Below are 18436 nucleotides of genomic sequence, written 5' to 3'. Positions count from 1 at the left end.
AATGTAAAATTATTTATTATCATGTTAGGAATTGAAAAAAAAAAAAAATTATTCTATGCTCTTTCTCCAATCTAATAGGGGGACAAAGGAAGGAATATACTTTGTAGAAACACAGAGAAACATACTACTAATACTATTATTATTAATTAAATAACAACATCACAATACATCAACAAATAACTTCATCACAATACATTTAACACAAATTAAACACATTGAATAACTAGGATAGTAACAAACCACACGTACAGACGATACATGACATATAATTAAAGCTAACTACCTCAACTAGGATAGTAACAAGCATATCTTAATTAAGACACAAACTCAACCAAACTTACAATATACTTCATCTTACTCTCTAATTAAGGACTTAAAAACTAGCTAATTAACTAATCTAGGCTACTCCTTTCATGGGAAGGGTAAAGGGGTGTTGTTCCCAATTCCACCTCCACTACCACCAGTAGAACCAGGGTTCGTAGGTTCAACACGAACACAACCGAGACTCGGGACAGAGCAAAAGTCCACAGACGAGCCTCGACCAAGCCCGGTCCTTGACCCAAACCCAGCTCCTCCAGTGCTAGGAAAGATGCCACCAAACCCTCCAAAGAAGTTCTCAGGATGCACCGCCTTTTCACCTTTCTTCGGCTCCTCTTTCAGATCCCTAGCACCCTCAACAGACAATGACATTGCAAGTAGTCCTACAACTACAAGGAGAGTAAAACACCACACTATCTTAGAACTCACAGCTCTCCCCATTCTCTCAGCTCTCTTTCTTTTACTACTAGCTAGGGCAAGTTAAGGGTATGTACATACTCTAGAAGTGTAAGGATGGTCCCTTTATATAGGACTTAGAGCAAAAAAAAAAACCCTACTTATTTGGTACGTACATTATTATAGTATAGTGTGATAATATGACAAGTAATGAATTGCACAAAGAGTGACCCCAACAACCAAAGTACAAGAATATTAATGCAGTTATTTATTTTCTTTTGTGAAGTATTAGCAGCAGTATATGTATGCAATATTAGATTTCTCAGGAGAACGTACTCTCTATTCTCTAACGAACGTACTCTCGGTCTAATGCTGTAATGATGTGAATGGTCGACTAGCTAGAAGCCCGTATAATACTCATTTAATTTGTACAACTTTTGGCTTTTTTAAATTATAAACATACGTATATATATAGACTTTAGCTCTTATGGAAGGAAGATAGATAAATATTAGAGACTTATTTGGTAAGGAGTAATAAATGCTATAGTGATGGTAATAAATTGAATTTGCAGGATTATAAATTCTATTTTCAAAATTCATATTGGATAATGGAACTATTCATCTCCAAACATGTGTATTTTTCATGAATCCATTTCTAATAGTGTCACTTGGACACGTGGTTAAGTGTTACTTAATTATTGAAGATTAATAATGAAAAGGCAGATATATAAAAACGAACAATTATTATCATGAATATCGGCGTAAATATTTTTGCAAAATATTATGGTACTCGTAATTTCACTTTTTTTTTTTTTTTTTTTTTTTTTTTTTTTTTACGGGAATTTCACTTTTAACTTCTAATAATATATACTACCATTACTTAGCTTTGCACCAAAAAAAATAAGTAAATCACTTACAAGTTACAACTCTACTTACAAGTACATAATTTATTAGTCGTTGTATCTTCAAGAGTGAAGACTTAAAAAAAGTTAAAAGTCGAAAGGTTTAAAAGTACATTTTTTCAATAAATATTTATTTCCACAACTAGCTTTGTATCTTATTGCTTAATGTTTATGTAAAAAAAAAAAAAAAAAAAAAGAAATATTAAATGAAATTTATATTTACAAACATTGAAACAATAATAACTTCACTTTTAATAAGACACAACGCTTTAAATTTAATGTTTAACCTTGTTTAATTAAACATAAGTAAATGCAGGTGCAGGGTGCAGCTTGCAGTAGCTGTACCTATGAATTTTGGACCCGTTTATCGTATTTGATATCCGTTTATACATATTGTTTTCTTTCATTACCCATTATGTTCAATTAAGGTAATCAATATTCAATACTTTCAATTGAATTTTTAAAAATAAATTCAAGAGTATTAAATTCTTCTAACTACCACTTCAAAAATCTTGTGTTTGCCCATATTTTATGCACTGGAATTAATATGCCACAACACGACCTATAAAGTATAAAGGCTATAACTAGTGAGTAGTCCGGGCATTGCCCCGGATTGCTACTTTAGTAATTGTGTAATTGGGGTATTTTTATTTTTTTTGGAGAATTTTGAAATCATAAATCGACATTATTGGATGTGTTTTTTTTTTTTTTGATAATTAAATCATTTGGTTTACAGTTATGTACATTTCGTTTTCATATTTATAACATGTTTGATAATGGGCTAAGATGGTTAAATAGCCAACTTTGTTATAAGTGGTTGGGTGTTCGAATCCCCTTAACCTTATACTATTATAAACTGCACTTTGATAGTTAGATAAATGATTTTCTTGGTGTATTCTCGAGTTATTAAGGGTTGTTCAACCGTCTAAGCCCTGACCAAAGCAGAATTTCAAAATTGAAGAATAGGTGATGGGACCGGTTTTGCTCGGATCATATCCGAACAGGACCGGTTCGGACCGCTTTTAGTTATTTTCTATATTTTTAAAATTATTTTTATTATATTATGAGAAAAAAAATCTATAAGGAAAATTATCATTTGATGCCTATTTTGAACATCTAAAATGAAATAAATCATAATATAAATATATTTATAGCATGTTGATCGTAAAAATTAAACATATTAAAGGTTTTATTCATCATTACAAACCAAAAAAATCGATTTGGTCCAAGACCGGATTTTAAGGGGTTTTGGACCGGATTGGATCGAATACCTTTTTTAAATATTTAGACCCGGAGACTGAACTAATTTCTTCGATTCGAGGTCGGTCCGATCCAAATATGACTCCATCCTATGTTTTTAATAATTAAAATTCTAATTTAATTTTACTATCATATGTATATATATCCTCTTATCTCACGCTATTTACACAAGCTCTCTTGCTTTATCCACTTTTTTGGTGTTCATTGTTTTTATTTCTGATGTTCTCTACTTCTTTTGAATTAGCCCTTTATATCCTTTTAGGGAGATGTTATGCATGCATTTCTTGTTTTGGGGTATGCCATTTTGTTAGAAGTGCATAGCTAGTAAAGGGTGTTCAAAAACTAGTCAATATAAGAAAAATGGATTATTGGATCAAATCGGACCGACTCTAATCACCCTATACTGAAGAGAGTTGTTCCGGTCTTTGAGTTAAGAAAATTAAAATTCCGACCTTCAGTCCAGATGTCCAGTCTAATAATGATTTTGAATTGGACCATTTTTTTTCTATAAAATTATGACTATAACCTCTATACTTCGTAATGTTTAATTTCTTCTTTCAAATTGCTAGATATATATATTTATATTATAAGCGATTATTGTAAAAGTTAGATGTTCAAAATAAACATTAAACAATTACTTTCTCAATAAATTTTGTTTATAATAATGTTTGTTTTTTATTTAAAGAAAACTTTATAAGTGATTAAAAGCATATACGTAGTATAAAAAAAATTAATCGTTTCGGTCCGGTCCGGTCCAAGCCATGTCCTAGCAAAACTATTCCAAGGTGAACATTTATGTGCACGCATTTTGGGTGCAACGTCTAGCAATTGTAATTTGTAAACTCTCATTCGACCTCCCAAAAGCTCCCGAGTCCCTGCACTATTTTCGTTAATAATTGAGAAGATGAAGATGATGATGAAGAGTACATCTCTGTGTTTTAATGGCGGTACTGTTCTCTTTCCTCCTTTTACCTTAATTTCTCCCCCCTTTCCTTTTCATTTTCGATATTTTTCCACTAAAAAAAGAATTGTTGCAATTGATGATCGTCACCTATTTCTCGATTCTGTTAGAGATCATTGCAAATTAGGGTTTTCCGATATCAAACTTCCAATTTCTCTCTTCCATCAATTGACTTCTTTGCGTCCTCTTCCTTCTCTCATCGTTTTCAGTCAGCTATTCACTGCCATTTCCAAATTGAAACGCCTTCAACCTCACTCCACCATTATCTCTCTTTCCACCCACATTGAATTTCTGGGTATTCGACCTGATATGCATTCGTTGGGGATTCTTGCTAATTGTTATTGCCATTTAGGTCGTGTTGATTTTGGTTTCTCTATCATGGCTAAATCCCTCAAGCTTGGTTATCCCCCCAATTGTGTTTTCCTTAACACCTTAATTAACGGCTATGTCCACTGTGGTAAGCTCCCCCTAGCTACTCAGTTACCGAATAAGATTATCAACTTAGGTTTCCAACCCGATATTGTTACCTATGGTGCTATTTTCAAAGGCCTTTGTAGAATCGGCAACAATGCCAGTGCTCTCACTTTGCTTACCAAAATGCAGTCTGCCGCTCATTGTAAGCCTAACCTTGTCATATACAGTACTATCATCGATAGTCTCTGTAAGGACAGCTTATTACAACAAGCTATGGACCTCTTCTCCGCTGCGAAGACCAATGGAATTCAACCTAATGTTGTCACCTATAATACTTTAATTCGAGGCTTCTACAATTCTGGATGCAGGGAAGAGGCTAAGGGTGTATTAACTGAGATGTTAAAGAGCAACATAGCACCTGATGTTACAACCTTCAACATGTTTTACTTGATGGTTATTGTTTGCGTGGTCAGATGGAAGATGCAGAAAAGCTACTTGATATCATGACCCAGAATGGTTGTGAGCCTAATGTTGTAAGTTTTAGTACTATGGTCAATGGATATGTCAAACATAAAAACATTGACAAGGCTTTTACTGTATTAGAAGAAATGTTTCAGAAAGGCATAACACCAGATGTTGTAACCTACAACACCCTTATTGATGGCTTGTGTAAAGCCAATAGACTTACACTTGCACGCCAGTTGTTCACAGATATGCAAGCTCACGGAGTTACTCCTGATGTTGTCTCGTATAGTTCATTGCTTGATGGCCTGTGCAAAAGTGCACATCTTGATGAAGCAGTGGCAGTACTTGAAGATATGGAGGATAAAGGTGTTAAGGCTGATATTTTCACTTACAGCATCCTTATGGACAGTTTGTGTGAGGATGGACAATTGAAAGATTCAGCAACTTTTTTTTTCTCATCTTGTATCCAAGGGTCTGCAACCTAATTGTAAGACATACAATATATTGGTTAAAGGCTACTGCAAGAAAGGGCTCATGACTGAAGCTGCTCGATTATTGAGGATAATGGAGGACAACGGTTGTTTCCCTGATGGTATCACCTATACTACAATCATCAGAGGATATATTCTCAATAATGACTTCGCAAAAGCATTATACTATCGTGATCTTATGGTAAGCAAGGAGTTTTAAGCTGATGCATACACTTTCGCATTATTTATTGACCTCTTGTCTTCTGATAAAAAAAGTGATTCGTCCAAGGGCCTGCTTCAGAAGTTTATTAAATGAATTGTAGTGCAAGTTTGCCAAGATTGGAGCTTTTTTTGGACCTTGGATATCAATCAAATGGTTGTTCTTGAGGTATCTATTTATCTTTTACTGCAGTAAAGCATTATTTATTGACCTCTTGTCTTCTGATAATAAAAGTGATTCGTCCAAGGGCCTGCTTCAGAAGTTTATTAAATGAATTGTAGTGCAAGTTTGCCAAGATTGGAGCTTTTTTTGGACCTTGGATATCAATCAAATGGTTGTTCTTGAGGTATCTATTTATCTTTTATTACAGTAAATTAACTGCTAATGCTAGGGTCTCTAATCTTTTCCATGACTTTCCAATTGTATAATGCTGTGTGCTGTAGTAAAGTTCATTGCTCTGTTTTTCCCCTCTTCTTATATGCTGTATAGTGCATATTATGAAAGACTAGAAATCTCAATCTGTATAAGTGATAGGGCTTTGAGGTCTGATATCACAATTACTGTATCCACTATTTGCTGAGCCCGGATGGCAAATAGTGAAAAGGGAAAAGGGAAATGGTGGAGTAGAAGGGGAAATCGAGGAAGAAGAGGGAAAAGGGAAAAAAAGAAAAAAAAAATTCTAAAGAAGTCACGTGCCCAACACGTGACTTTATTTTGGCCAGAAAACGGGAGTCAACGCCGGAGTTCTGGTCAACGGACCCTCCTCACAACCCAAATGCCTTAAAAGGACCTTTGGTGCCACCTTTTTCATAAAAGGACCTTCCTCTCAAGGTGGTCACCTTAAAAGGACTTTCCTCGCAATTTTTCCTATTAATTATCCTACAATTCTTTCTAATTTCACCTTGAATGCCAGTGAGAACCTCAATGGAACCCATATGAACCATTGCTTTACCAAACTTGTTAGCCCAAACACCGCCTTGCTGATTGTAGTTCCTAACCAAACTTGCAGTCCTAGGACTACTCATAAGACATTGATCCGAGGTTAACAATTCCCTTTTGTTAAGTACATTTTGATAATACTTGTTGTCCAACCTATTAGGTGTGATAAAATCTTGAGCAACGGTAGGATCAACATTGCTACGAGCATTACTAGGACACCGGGATTTCAACATATTAGCAAGCCTAGGATCCATTGATGGGTCTTGTGGGTTCGTAGCGTTAAAGGTGTAAAGTCTTTTGGTGAAAGAAGAACAATGTGAAACTCCAATTGAATGTGCCCCAAAAAGGGTGACCATTTCCTCTACAGAAAGGCCTTTTCGTTCAAAGCTTTTTTGTAGTTGTTGTAAGTTGAAAAAGAATGGAGGTAGGTTACGGTTCGGGTCATCCTTAAGTGAGACCCTCCCATCACGTCGACCTGATTGTACAGCATAGTGTATCCCTCCTAACTTGGAGGCACTGTCTCGTGCTGCAAAGGCTATGATATCTGTACAAGAGACTGTTTATGGGCATCGAGCTTCGAGATGCTTCTTTGCCTCATCTATCACTTTATAACCTCGCATGCTTGGGTTGTTTGCTTCATTGTCTTTCTCAGCTGGGCTGCCAGGGGTTGAATCAAGTAGAATTGAAGCATCACAACCCTGAAATTTGAATTATAATATGGAAAATGAAGTTAGTTTTGGAAAGTACATGCAACATAAAATTAATGTAAGTGTGTTACTTTAAAATTCATCTTGTTGGTTAAATATAAAGTATATGTTTTTCAATAAAGAATTTTAATAGCTACGTATACATAGAATTTTTCAATTTTTAACTTTTATTCCCTTTTATTTGTACACTCTAATTTTTAATTTTTTAATTTTTTAATTTTACTACATGTGTCCTTTAAGTGTGTTTCTTTAAAATATTAGTAAATAATGTATTGTATTGAAATAAGGAGAAAATATAAGAGATGGAGAGAGAATTAATTCCTTTATTATTCCATAGAGTGGGGATATATATACATACAATATAATTAGGGTTTGCTTAGATAACAATAAACCCTACATCTAGAATATTCCGGAATGATACAAGGAGGATAATTGATATCCACAAATATTTCATAACATGTATTTTATTTTTTTGTAAGAAATTATTAGGCATGATTTGCGAATTGAGATGGAAGAGTTATTATTATTTTTTTAATTTCTAATACTTCCAAAATTCCTTTCAACCACAAATCCCCAAACGTCACATATTATATATACTCTAACAAGTGTCCCTCATCCTGTCTTCACAATAATAGTATTGTTTTGTCACTAAGTAATTGACACAAATTGTTACTTTTTTGATTAAAAAAATTATGCCTCAAATTAATTGTAAAATTTATTAAAAAATTGAACCGAATTACTTCAATGCTTATGTAGAACGGCATAACACGAAGAGGATGGTAAATAGATAATTACATCGTTTAGCGTGAGCTTCGTTTCAACCACAAACCCCCAAACGTCACACATCATATATGCTCTGACATCACCATTATATCAAACACTCTCCCCCTTTTCAATTGCACTCTATCATTTGTTTCCTCTTAAATTTCCTTTCTCCACGATAAATTCATTTTTGCCAAAAAATGGAAAATAAGGGCGATTCAAGTCCTAGGCTTCAATCAGATGAAGAAGTAAAACAATGGGAAATTTCCCAACCTCATCTCAAGGGCATGCAACAGAAGACAGATGAAGGGCCAAGTAAACGGTGAAGAAGGGATGAATTCGTGATTGTTGAAGCAGCGAAGGAAGAGCCGGAACATCAACGGGTTGTTGTACCACCACCACAAGAAGATGAACGAGTTAGGGATAAAGAGTCACATGAAGAGGAACCTTCATTTGAAGAAGGGCAGGAAGAGGGCTTTGAAGATGGGGATGGTTGGTCCGATGGCTCTGACCATGATGCCTAGGAGCCACATGGTAGTGACATAGAAGATGATCAGGAGCCAGATGATCACATTCTTCCCCCTTACTTGTCTGGTTTAGGAACTGATGATGATGACTCTGTTTCAAGTTCAGGTGATGATTCCGACGCTTATAGTCGCTCTCCCTGCAACTTCTACAACATGGTATAGGCCTCGATCTCTTTGCTCCATTGTTTTTTGGAAATGTAAACAATATTTAGTAGATTTATTTTGTTTTTTAAGAATTAACTTAGTTTGGTTGCCTTTTTGTTCTCTTATTTTGGTAATCTGAACAACGGCAAGTTAGGGGTTAAAGTAATGTTTTTGTGTATATGTTGATTAAACAATTGCTTTTGTGGAATGGTTTGTGGGTTATGGTATATTATGAATGCTTGTTTGTGGAATGGTTATTTACTGAATTAATTTAATAATTTTCATTGTCATCATGCCGAGTTTGGGATTACTGTTAATATGCTTAGTTATCAAAACCTGGTTACTCTATCTCCAGTTATCTAGTTAAATGAACCTGAATTTTAGTGTCTTTTTATTTTTACTAATCAATTTCACAGAGGTAGGACTTAGAAGTCTAAGTTTTAAACTTATTCGGCAGCTTGGAATGCAATTATCAATCATACTAATATGCAGCGTAGTAGTCTAATCCTTTTGGAATGCATATAAATATTACATGTTTTTGGTAGATCTCAATTTTTTATTGTCTTAGAATTAGTTTAATAGGACCCTGGAAGTGAATTTGTCCTTCATACAATTTTCCACCCAAAGAGAGCCTTTTGTACAATGCGCTTGAAACATGTTACGGGAGTAGTAGGTACAAATGGATGTGACAAAACACATATTGAACGCAGTTCTTGCATTGAAAGTACATCATTATGATAGAACTCTTTAACATTATAGTTCATCTTAGTATTAAAAATATTTTAATCCACCTACTATCTACTTGGTTATAGTTTTGCATACTAAATAATCAATAGTGTATTATACTTTCCCTACATTTGCATCAACTTATACTATAAACGAATAATTTGAAGATGGTATTTCAATGTCCCTAAAATATGTCTTTGTGGTTTGAGCATCTCAATATCTCATACAGTACAAATTACCTACTGGACTCGATCCAACGGGCTAAGGATCTTTGGTACTTGAACTTTTTAATTTGACTAATAAGATGTGACTGGGCCCAATTTTATTTTATTTTTTTAAACATAGTATGTTATTGAAACAAGTTACAGTAGATTAACTACTAAGATGTTATAGGCCCAATTTGGCCCAATTATTTTTTGGTAAACATAGTTTTATTACGAAACAAGTTATAATTAAAACAAGTTACACTAAATTGACTAATAAGATGTGACAGTCCCAATTTGGCCCAATTTATTTTGGTAAACATAGTTTATTAATTAAACAAGTTACACTCCATAGATTGACTAATAAGATGTGACAGGCCCAATTTGGCCCAATTTTTAATTGGTAAACGTAGTACTTCGTATATTATTGAAAAAAATTACAATTGATGATCACATTAAACATAAACTAGTTTAAAGTCATTAAGTGAGTGGGGATTTGGGTCAAAACATAATAGTTTACATACATAACCTACTTTCCCATTACTCACAACTATATCTGGCCCAAATATTATATGGAGCGACATACTGGCCTTCACCATTAGTGAAGTCTGACCCATGTTACCATATTGGGCTTCACATACTTACAAATTGTCATATTAGACTTCCCCTAATTCAACTAAATTTTATACTCGTAACAAGCAGACCATATTGAACCACCCATGTATGTATTTGAAGAATGCGTTACGCAATACCATTTATTCTAATCTGGGATTTATGATAATAACAAACTAATTCTATTTTCTCATTTAAATTTTGCACCTATTTTTTATTTTTGACGATATAATTAATGTATGTAATGAAATGCAATAACAACGGTTAATGACTAATGGGGTAATGTGGAATATTTTAATTACTTAAGTTTAATTTATTATGGTACAATTGGTTTAAATAAAACATAGCTGAGAATTTGAGGTCATAGTGGTAAAACAAATTAAAACAAAGGAATATCAATACATCACTTTTTTAAAAAAATAAAAATTCAATCATTAAAGGGGTAGTTGCATTTATGACACATGGGGTGGATGGGAATAATGTAAGTCATATAACGGAAATTTTTTTGGTAACGTCCATAAATTGCAGCAAGTACACGTCAACCTGCATGTGTGGCAAATATGCTGAGTCACAATAAATGATATTACCAATTTGCCCCAGATTTAATGATGGAAAAGACAGTTTTACCCTGTTGATTGACCAAAATAAATTGATGGGTTTTTCTACATGGTGACCTCGTTTTTTTTTTACTTTCCTACGTTGTGACCTGACAAATATGAATTTCTACGCTGTGACCCTAAATTACAAAAAGTGACTACATGGTAACCTCGCCGTTAAGCTGCCGTTAGTGTATTCCGTTAACTTAATGGGAGTGCGTACTGTTAGTCTGTTATTAGTTTTGGGGGGAATATTTCCCTCCAAAAAAGCCACTGCCTCCCTCCTTTCTTCTTCTTCTTCCTCCTTCTATAAATCCCCTGATTTTTTCCCCTTTTTTTTAGGTTTCAATTGAAGCAATTTAGGTTTCAATATAGGTTTCAATTTAGGTTTCAATTGAAGCAAGAAGCCATGTCTAGTTCTCGCTGCTCGTTCCCCTCCAATTCATCCTGTTCGTTGCAATTCTTGAGCCCACGGTGTTTTTGCAACCCTCCAAAACTGGCAAAGTTGAAGATTTCAACAACAACTCGCAACCCTAGGAAATCGTTCTTTAAGTGCAACGATTGCGGGTTTTTCAAGTGGATGGCTGAAGGTGATGTGCAGGGTCTTGAAGCATTTAGGGCTGATGAAAACGAAATTGCATCTGTGAAGGAGAAAATAATAGAGCTGATTAGCTACATTAGGGAAGTAGTTAAATTTGGTGTTTTTATGTATGTTGTGTTACTCATAATTGTGCTGTTTAAAAGGGTGGGTTGAAATGATTGTAATAGAAAGATTGATGTTTCTTTTTTATGTTAACGAAATTGATGGAAAAACTTGTTTGTTTGTTTAAGTTCAATGACATTTCAATTTGTTTCAGTTGTTGTGATAGTAATACTATAATGAATTCCACAGTACAACTATCATAAACAGGCAACATATGTAATATACTAACAGCCCAATATATACATAATGTTAGTAGTTTGACAGCCAACATCTAACATCAGTGTTTAACACCCAAAAAATTATCCACCATTTCCTAACATAAGTTTCACAACCCAAAACATAATCACATGAGGCTTTAAATACAAAATACAACCAAGTTTGTTCTCAAAAGAAGCTCCAAAATATTAACAGTAGTTTAAATGTGGCCAAAAAAAAAAAAAAACCCCACAGTGATGCTCAAATCTTCCATGACCTGTTGGAATACAGGGGCTCATAACATGGCAAGTATGTTCAGTATCTTTTGCCTTTTAGAAGCTGTAGCTGGGGTAGGCTGAGAGAAAAGGGCCTTCAAAGGCTCTCTGTTTCTGTTCCCACATGGCATCACAGGTTGGCTTGAGCACCCTACATTTGAACGAGTTGAGCTGGTACCAATCATCTGTTCAATCAAGTTGAAATCCATCTCACTCTGGCTGGTTTGCTGCCTTGTTCTCTTGCCCTTTGTTGCAGTGTTGGGTGCCTTTCCTTGCTGCTCCAGAATCTCCTTCTTAGTCAAACCACCCTTGCAAGTAGCAGCATTATGCCCATGTTGTTTGCATTTCTTGCACTGAACAGTAGCAGACCTCTTCCCTTTTATCTTCTTTCCCTCTTCTTTTCTCCTATTTCTGGAAGGTCTGCCCACACTTCTTTTCATTGGAGGTGGGACTAGTTTGGGAACATCCATGTTAGGCCATTGCTTAGGGGATGGAATGGGCAATATATTCTCACTGTATGCCAACTTATACCTAGCCACAGAGTACCATTCCCTGACAAAATCATTTGGATCGTTCCCAGCATCAAGTATGGCCCTAATTCCATGCCTACATGGAATGCCACTTACTTGCCACCTACCACAGACACATGACCAACTGTTCAAAGAGACTGGGAGCATACTTCTACCATTAGACACTTCATATTCTCCCCTCCCAGAAGGATATGCATAGCATAACCTGGACTCTTTTGTCAAAGCCCTAACCCTCTCTCTAATGTTAGGACAGATGCCTTCCTCCACCCGTTGCTCAGCCAGTTGTTGCCTTGAAGCATGCCTAACCATAGCAATCCTCCTAATGCCTGTCATGGTGTAAAAAGAATAGTGAAGTCAATAATCAAAGACCAACATATATAATGATATTGTAAAAATATATGCATTACCTTCAAGTAATGTTAGGATGGATAACACCTATCAACACCAATAGTATTGTTGAAACTTTCAACAAAATTGTTGGTATTCTCATCAGAAGACAGTTAGGGGTCAAATTTCCACCTGGTCCACCTATCAAGAGGCCCCACCTCCTTAAACCACTGCACAGCTCCAAGTCTAGCAGTAGACTGTATTTTTTGTAGAGCTTTTTTGAAACTGAAGGCAGAGTAGGCATTAGTCACCCCCCAAAACAGCTTGTGCATTAAGATACCTTGGTAATCAGCCTTGAAATTTTTGCATAAATGTCTTGCATAGTATCTTCTAGGGACTTTTGGCCACACTTGATCCAAAGCAGGGTCAATTCCCTAGCACAGATAATGACATATTAGTTAAACATACTATGAAAAATAATATCCACACAACTTAGTCTTAATTTACATAGAGAAATACAAACCTTCTGCCTATCTGACATTATAGTCCAGTCAACCCTTCCTGTGCCAGTGAGAGTGTTCTTAAGGTGATGAAAGAACCAAGACCAGCTTTGTTTGTTCTTTGAGTCTACTACAGCTACTGCAACTGGAAAGATTTCATTATTCCCATCTAAAGACACAGCTGGTAACAGAATTCCTCCATAGTTGCCTTTCAAATGGCAACCATCAACACCAACTAAGCCCCTGCATCCAAGTATTAACCCTTCAAATTGTGCTGCAAAGCTGATGAAGATAGACTTGAATTGGAGAGGGTGCTCAGGATGCTGCAAGGCTTTCTAGGTACAAAATGCCACTGTCCCTGGGTTTCTCTCCTTCAGAAAATGGCAGTAGACATTGAGCTTGTGATAGGACTCAATGCCCTCCCTGAATGAGGTCCATTGCAATACTCCTCGTTTTGTATAGGGATGAGCAAGCCATTGTAATACCAAACCTCTCCCAAAGTAATTGATTCAGTGTTTTCCCTTTGATGTCTGGGCTGGCTCTAATATCTTCCAACAACTTCTGAGCTGCCCACTTGCAATTACACATTGGGTTATTCACCATGTTCAAGTCACATGTATGCCCATGCTTTATGCTCTTTATGGCCCAAGTAAACCCATCTATGAGCACAGTAGCATAAATCCTCCACTTGCATCTGCTGTCAACACATTCAACAGTGTATCTATCATGTTCAGATTTCCTGACTACCAAACTGAAACCTTCTTGGATGCAATAGTCTCTAAGGGCATCCTTAAAGTGATGCTTATCAACAAACAATTGCCAAGGTCTTAAGGAAATTCTCCCAAACTCTGCATCATCATACACCTCACCCTTTTTAAGCACCTTTCCCATGTAACCCCCTTCAGCATCAAAATGCTTCTCACTACACCTTAATGGCTCCCAACCTCCATCTACAAAATTTTGCTGCAGTAACTCAGCCACATTCTCCTCCACTACACTTGGATCACCATCCTTACCTTCACTCTCAATCTCATTATCTTGCTCCACTTCAGGTATGTACTCACCATCACTCTCAAAACTGCTATCATCATCAATATGCATGTTATCAACATCATTAATCTGGACCCTAGTTGCACCTCTTCTCCTAAGTACCCTACCACTCTCACCTTGTGGTGTACTTTGGGATGACTAAGTTTGTGGAACATACATACCCTTAAGCTTTCCAATGCTGTTGGGCAATTTCTTACCATGAGGAAAGAGAAGTACTCTGGTTTGGCAAGTTCTGGTTTTCCTGGTTGGCTCAGATGGGGATTCATTTTGGTTATTTTATGGTGGTCTCAATGGTGCCACATTCAGATTTGGGCTGGAGTTAGCTTGCAAAAGCCTTGGACTTCTTCTGTGTGGAGGAGAAACCATTTGGGATTCAGAGTTATTTGTATGAAAGAATTCATCATCACATAGTGTGATATGTGAGGGAGAATGAGGGGATATTTCTTCTAACATCCTAGGTAACCTCCTAGGCCCATTGACCGAGGGGGAAAACTTTTGGGGTGACAAGGAACCACTCAACCTTGGGCTCCTCCTAACAGGTTCTACTATACTCAAGGTCCCTGATCCAATACATTGCTGTTTAGGTTGTGTAGGTTTTCTGTTTTACCATGTGGTTAATTTTGGTTTGAAATTCTTAGGTGGGCCTGATTTGAAGGTGCCTGGTTTAGAAGAACCTAGTTTAGATGTGGATGTGTTAGATGGGCCAGCTTCATTTGGGCTTGTGAAAGGTGGATCAAGGCAAGTAGAAGATGGCCTAGCAACAACAGGTGGTCCAGTAGCAGAAGATGGGCCAGTAGCAGAAGTTGAGGCCTGTGGCTTAGGCTTTATTGATTGGGGTTTCACTGTCCTAGCCAAATTCAGTATAAAACTAGGCTCACTCAAACAACCAACCCACAAATCTATCTCCTTGCTTTGTATAGTCCCAAACATTTTCATCAATGTACCATCATCCACTAAATTAACAGCCTTTTCATTATAGCAATAATGTATCCCAGGATACTCAGGGAACTCAAACCCTCTTTTAGCAAATTCCTCACACATATCATTAATCACATCAATTAGCAAACATTTATCAACATCATCAATTGTTAAATCTACACAATTACCACGATAGTGGATTTTCAAAATCCTCTCTTCCTCCATCTGCAATATGTTACCAATGCATCTATCAATATTTAAGCAACTTTAGAGCAATTAAACTAATCATACCCCCCCCCCCACACACACACAAAAATTAGTCACAACTAAACTGACAAACAATCACGCCAATTATACAAAATCGAAACAACCCACAATCGAAATAACCCACTAACGAAATTACCCCCAAACGACATAACCCACAACCAAAGCACGCAAATTTCCACATAACCACCATATAAACAACACAAATCAACAAAATTTTCAAACTTTAAGAACTCATCAACCCAATACATTCATAATTCGACAAGTATGGAACAACTGTAAAGGGGTGAATAATTGACCGAAATATATACCTCCATTGATGCTACTCCTCCACTCCGAGATTGATCTCCACGAATGGCAGACTAAGATTTTTGCGCAAGAATTTTCGCTAATTCTGTCTCAGTTTCTCTTCTTAGGGTTTTTGATCAATGACTGAAACAGGGGGAATAAAGTCAGAGAAGAGGAGGGAATTTTGAAGGAGAGAGAATGTGCTTTGAGTGTACAGTAACAGTTAGGTGACGGAATAAATGCCAACCCAAACGTCCGTCATAAATGCATGCTGACGTAGGTTACTGTATAGTGACTATTCGTAGAAATTCATATTTGTCAGGTCACAACGTAGAAAAGTCAAAAAAATGAGATCACCATGTAGAAAAACCCTAAATTGATTAAGAAGATCAACTTGTATTTTGTGCTTGAAGATACAGCAGGAACGCCTTGTCAGTTGTCACCCTTGAATCTTCGTCTTGGCAAAGTTTACTAGAAAACTCAAAGATGAAGTTTCAAGCTCTGCGTTTTAATGGCGGTACCTCTCTTTTTCCCATAATTTCTTCCTCCTTTCCTTTTCATTTTCGAAATTGTTGCCATTTTTCCAGTGAAAGAATTGTTGCAATTGATGACCGTAATTTAATTCTCAATTCTGTTAGAGAACAATGCAAATTAGGGTTTTACGATCTTAAACTTCCACAATCTCTCTTCAATCAATTGACCTCTTTGCGTCCTCTTCCTTCTATCATTGTTTTCTGTCAGCTTTTCACTGCCATTTCCAAATCGAAACATCTTCATCCCCATTCCACCATTATCTCTCTCTCCAGACGCCTTGACTTACTTGGCCTTTCTCCTAACAATTATTCCCTCACCATTCTCGCCAATTCTTACTGCCATCTGGGCTGTATCGATTTCGGGTTTTCTCTTCTTGGTAAAAGGCTTAAGCTTGGGTATCCCCCTGATTGTGTTATCTTTACTACCTTAATTAATGGCTATGTCCACTATGACAAGCTTCCACTAGCTGCTCAGTTATTAAATAAGATTATCAACTTAGGTTTCCAACCAAATATAGTTACCTATGGTGCTATTTTCAAAGGCCTTTGTAGGATCGGCGACAATGCCAGTGCTCTCACTTTGCTTACCAAAATGCATTCTGGAGGTCATTGTAAGCCTGGTCTTGTCATATACAACACTATTATTGATAGTCTCTGTAAGGACAGCTTATTACAACAAGCTATGGACCTCTTCTCCGCTATCAAAACCGAGGGCATTCAACCTGATGTTGTCACCTATAATTCCTTGATCCGAGGCTTTTACAATTCTGGATGCAGGGAAGAGGCTAAGGGTGTATTGACTGAGATGTTAAAGAGCAACATAGCACCTGATGTTACAACCTTCAGCATGCTGGTTGACATGTTTTGTAAAGATGGGAATGTTGAGGAAGCGGAAGCGATTTTAAGACTCATGACTGACAAAGGTGTAGCTCCTGACATTATTACTTACACCTTACAGTGGTTTACTTGATGGTTATTGTTTGCGTGGTCAGATGGAAGATGCAGAGAAGCTACTTGATATCATGGTCCAGAATGGTTGTGAGCCTGATCTTGTAAGTTTGAGTACTATGATCAATGGATATGTCAAACTCAAAAACATTGACAAGGCTCTTACTGTATTAGAAGAAATGTTTAAGAAAGGAATAACACCAAATGTTGTAACCTACAACACCCTTATTGATGGCTTGTGTAAAGCCAATAGACTTACACTTGCACGCCAGTTGTTCACAGATATGCAAGCTCACGGAGTTACTCCTGATATTGTCTCGTATAGTTCATTGCTTGATGGCCTATGTAAATGTAAACGGCTTGATGAGGCAGTGGCATTACTTGATGATATGGAGGATAAAGGTATTAAGCCTAATACTGTCACTTACAACATCCTTATGGACAGTTTGTGTGAGGCTGGACAATTGAAAGATGCAGCAACTTTTTTTTCTCATCTTGTATCCAAGGGTCTGCAACCTAATTGTAAGACATACAATATATTGGTTAAAGGCTACTGCAAGAAAGGGCTCATGACTGAAGCTGCTCGATTATTGAGGATAATGGAGGACAACGGTTGTTTCCCTGATGGTATCACCTATAATACAATCATCAGAGGATATATTCTCAATAATGACTTCGCAAAAGCATTATACTATCGTGATCTTATGGTAACCAAGGAGTTTGAAGCTGATGCAGACACTTTCGCATTATTTATTGACCTTTTGTCTTCTGATAAAATAAGTGATTCGTCCAAGGGTCTGCTTCAGAAGTTTATTTAATGAATTATAGTGCAAGTTTGCCAAGATTGGAGCTTTTTTTGTACCTTGGATATCAATCAAATGGTTTTTCTTGAGGTATCTATTTATCTTTTATTACAGTAAATTAACTGCTAATGTTAGGGTCTCTAATCTTTTCCATGACTTTCCAATTGTGGGCTGTAGTAAAGTTCATTGCTCTGTTTTTCCCCTCTTCTTATATATGCTGTATAGTGCATATTCTGAAATACTAGAAATCTCAATTTGTATAAGTGATAAGGCTTTGAGGTCTGATATCACAATTACTGTATCTACTATTTGCTGAGCCCGGATGGCATAGCTTGTTTCAACCAGAGAACTAGAAGGGGAAATTAACCAGGTGCCAGATAACCAAGCTCATGTTAGGAGACCAGCACCTTCTGAATTTATGATTGAAAATGGAAAATTAGCTATGGAAATACTGAATTGGTGCAGGTATCTTTTAATTAA

At 36.4% G+C, this 18436-nt stretch overlaps 3 pseudogenes; 2 read left to right on the top strand and 1 right to left on the bottom strand.

The window, feature by feature from the left end:
- Window positions 1–3578: 3578 nt before the first annotated feature.
- LOC110736556 lies at window positions 3579–5518 on the top strand (annotated as a pseudogene).
- Window positions 5519–5526: 8 nt separating this feature from the next.
- On the bottom strand, window positions 5527–10031 carry LOC110735845 (annotated as a pseudogene).
- Window positions 10032–16019: 5988 nt separating this feature from the next.
- Window positions 16020–18410, top strand: LOC110736554 (annotated as a pseudogene).
- The last annotated feature ends 26 nt before the right edge of the window (window positions 18411–18436 follow it).

The sequence above is a fragment of the Chenopodium quinoa genome, unplaced genomic scaffold, assembly GCF_001683475.1.
Source record: "Chenopodium quinoa cultivar QQ74 unplaced genomic scaffold, ASM168347v1, whole genome shotgun sequence".
Lineage (NCBI taxonomy): Eukaryota > Viridiplantae > Streptophyta > Magnoliopsida > Caryophyllales > Amaranthaceae > Chenopodium > Chenopodium quinoa.
The sequence above is the reverse complement of the archived record's forward strand: the minus strand, read 5'-3'. Positions and strand labels throughout refer to the sequence as shown.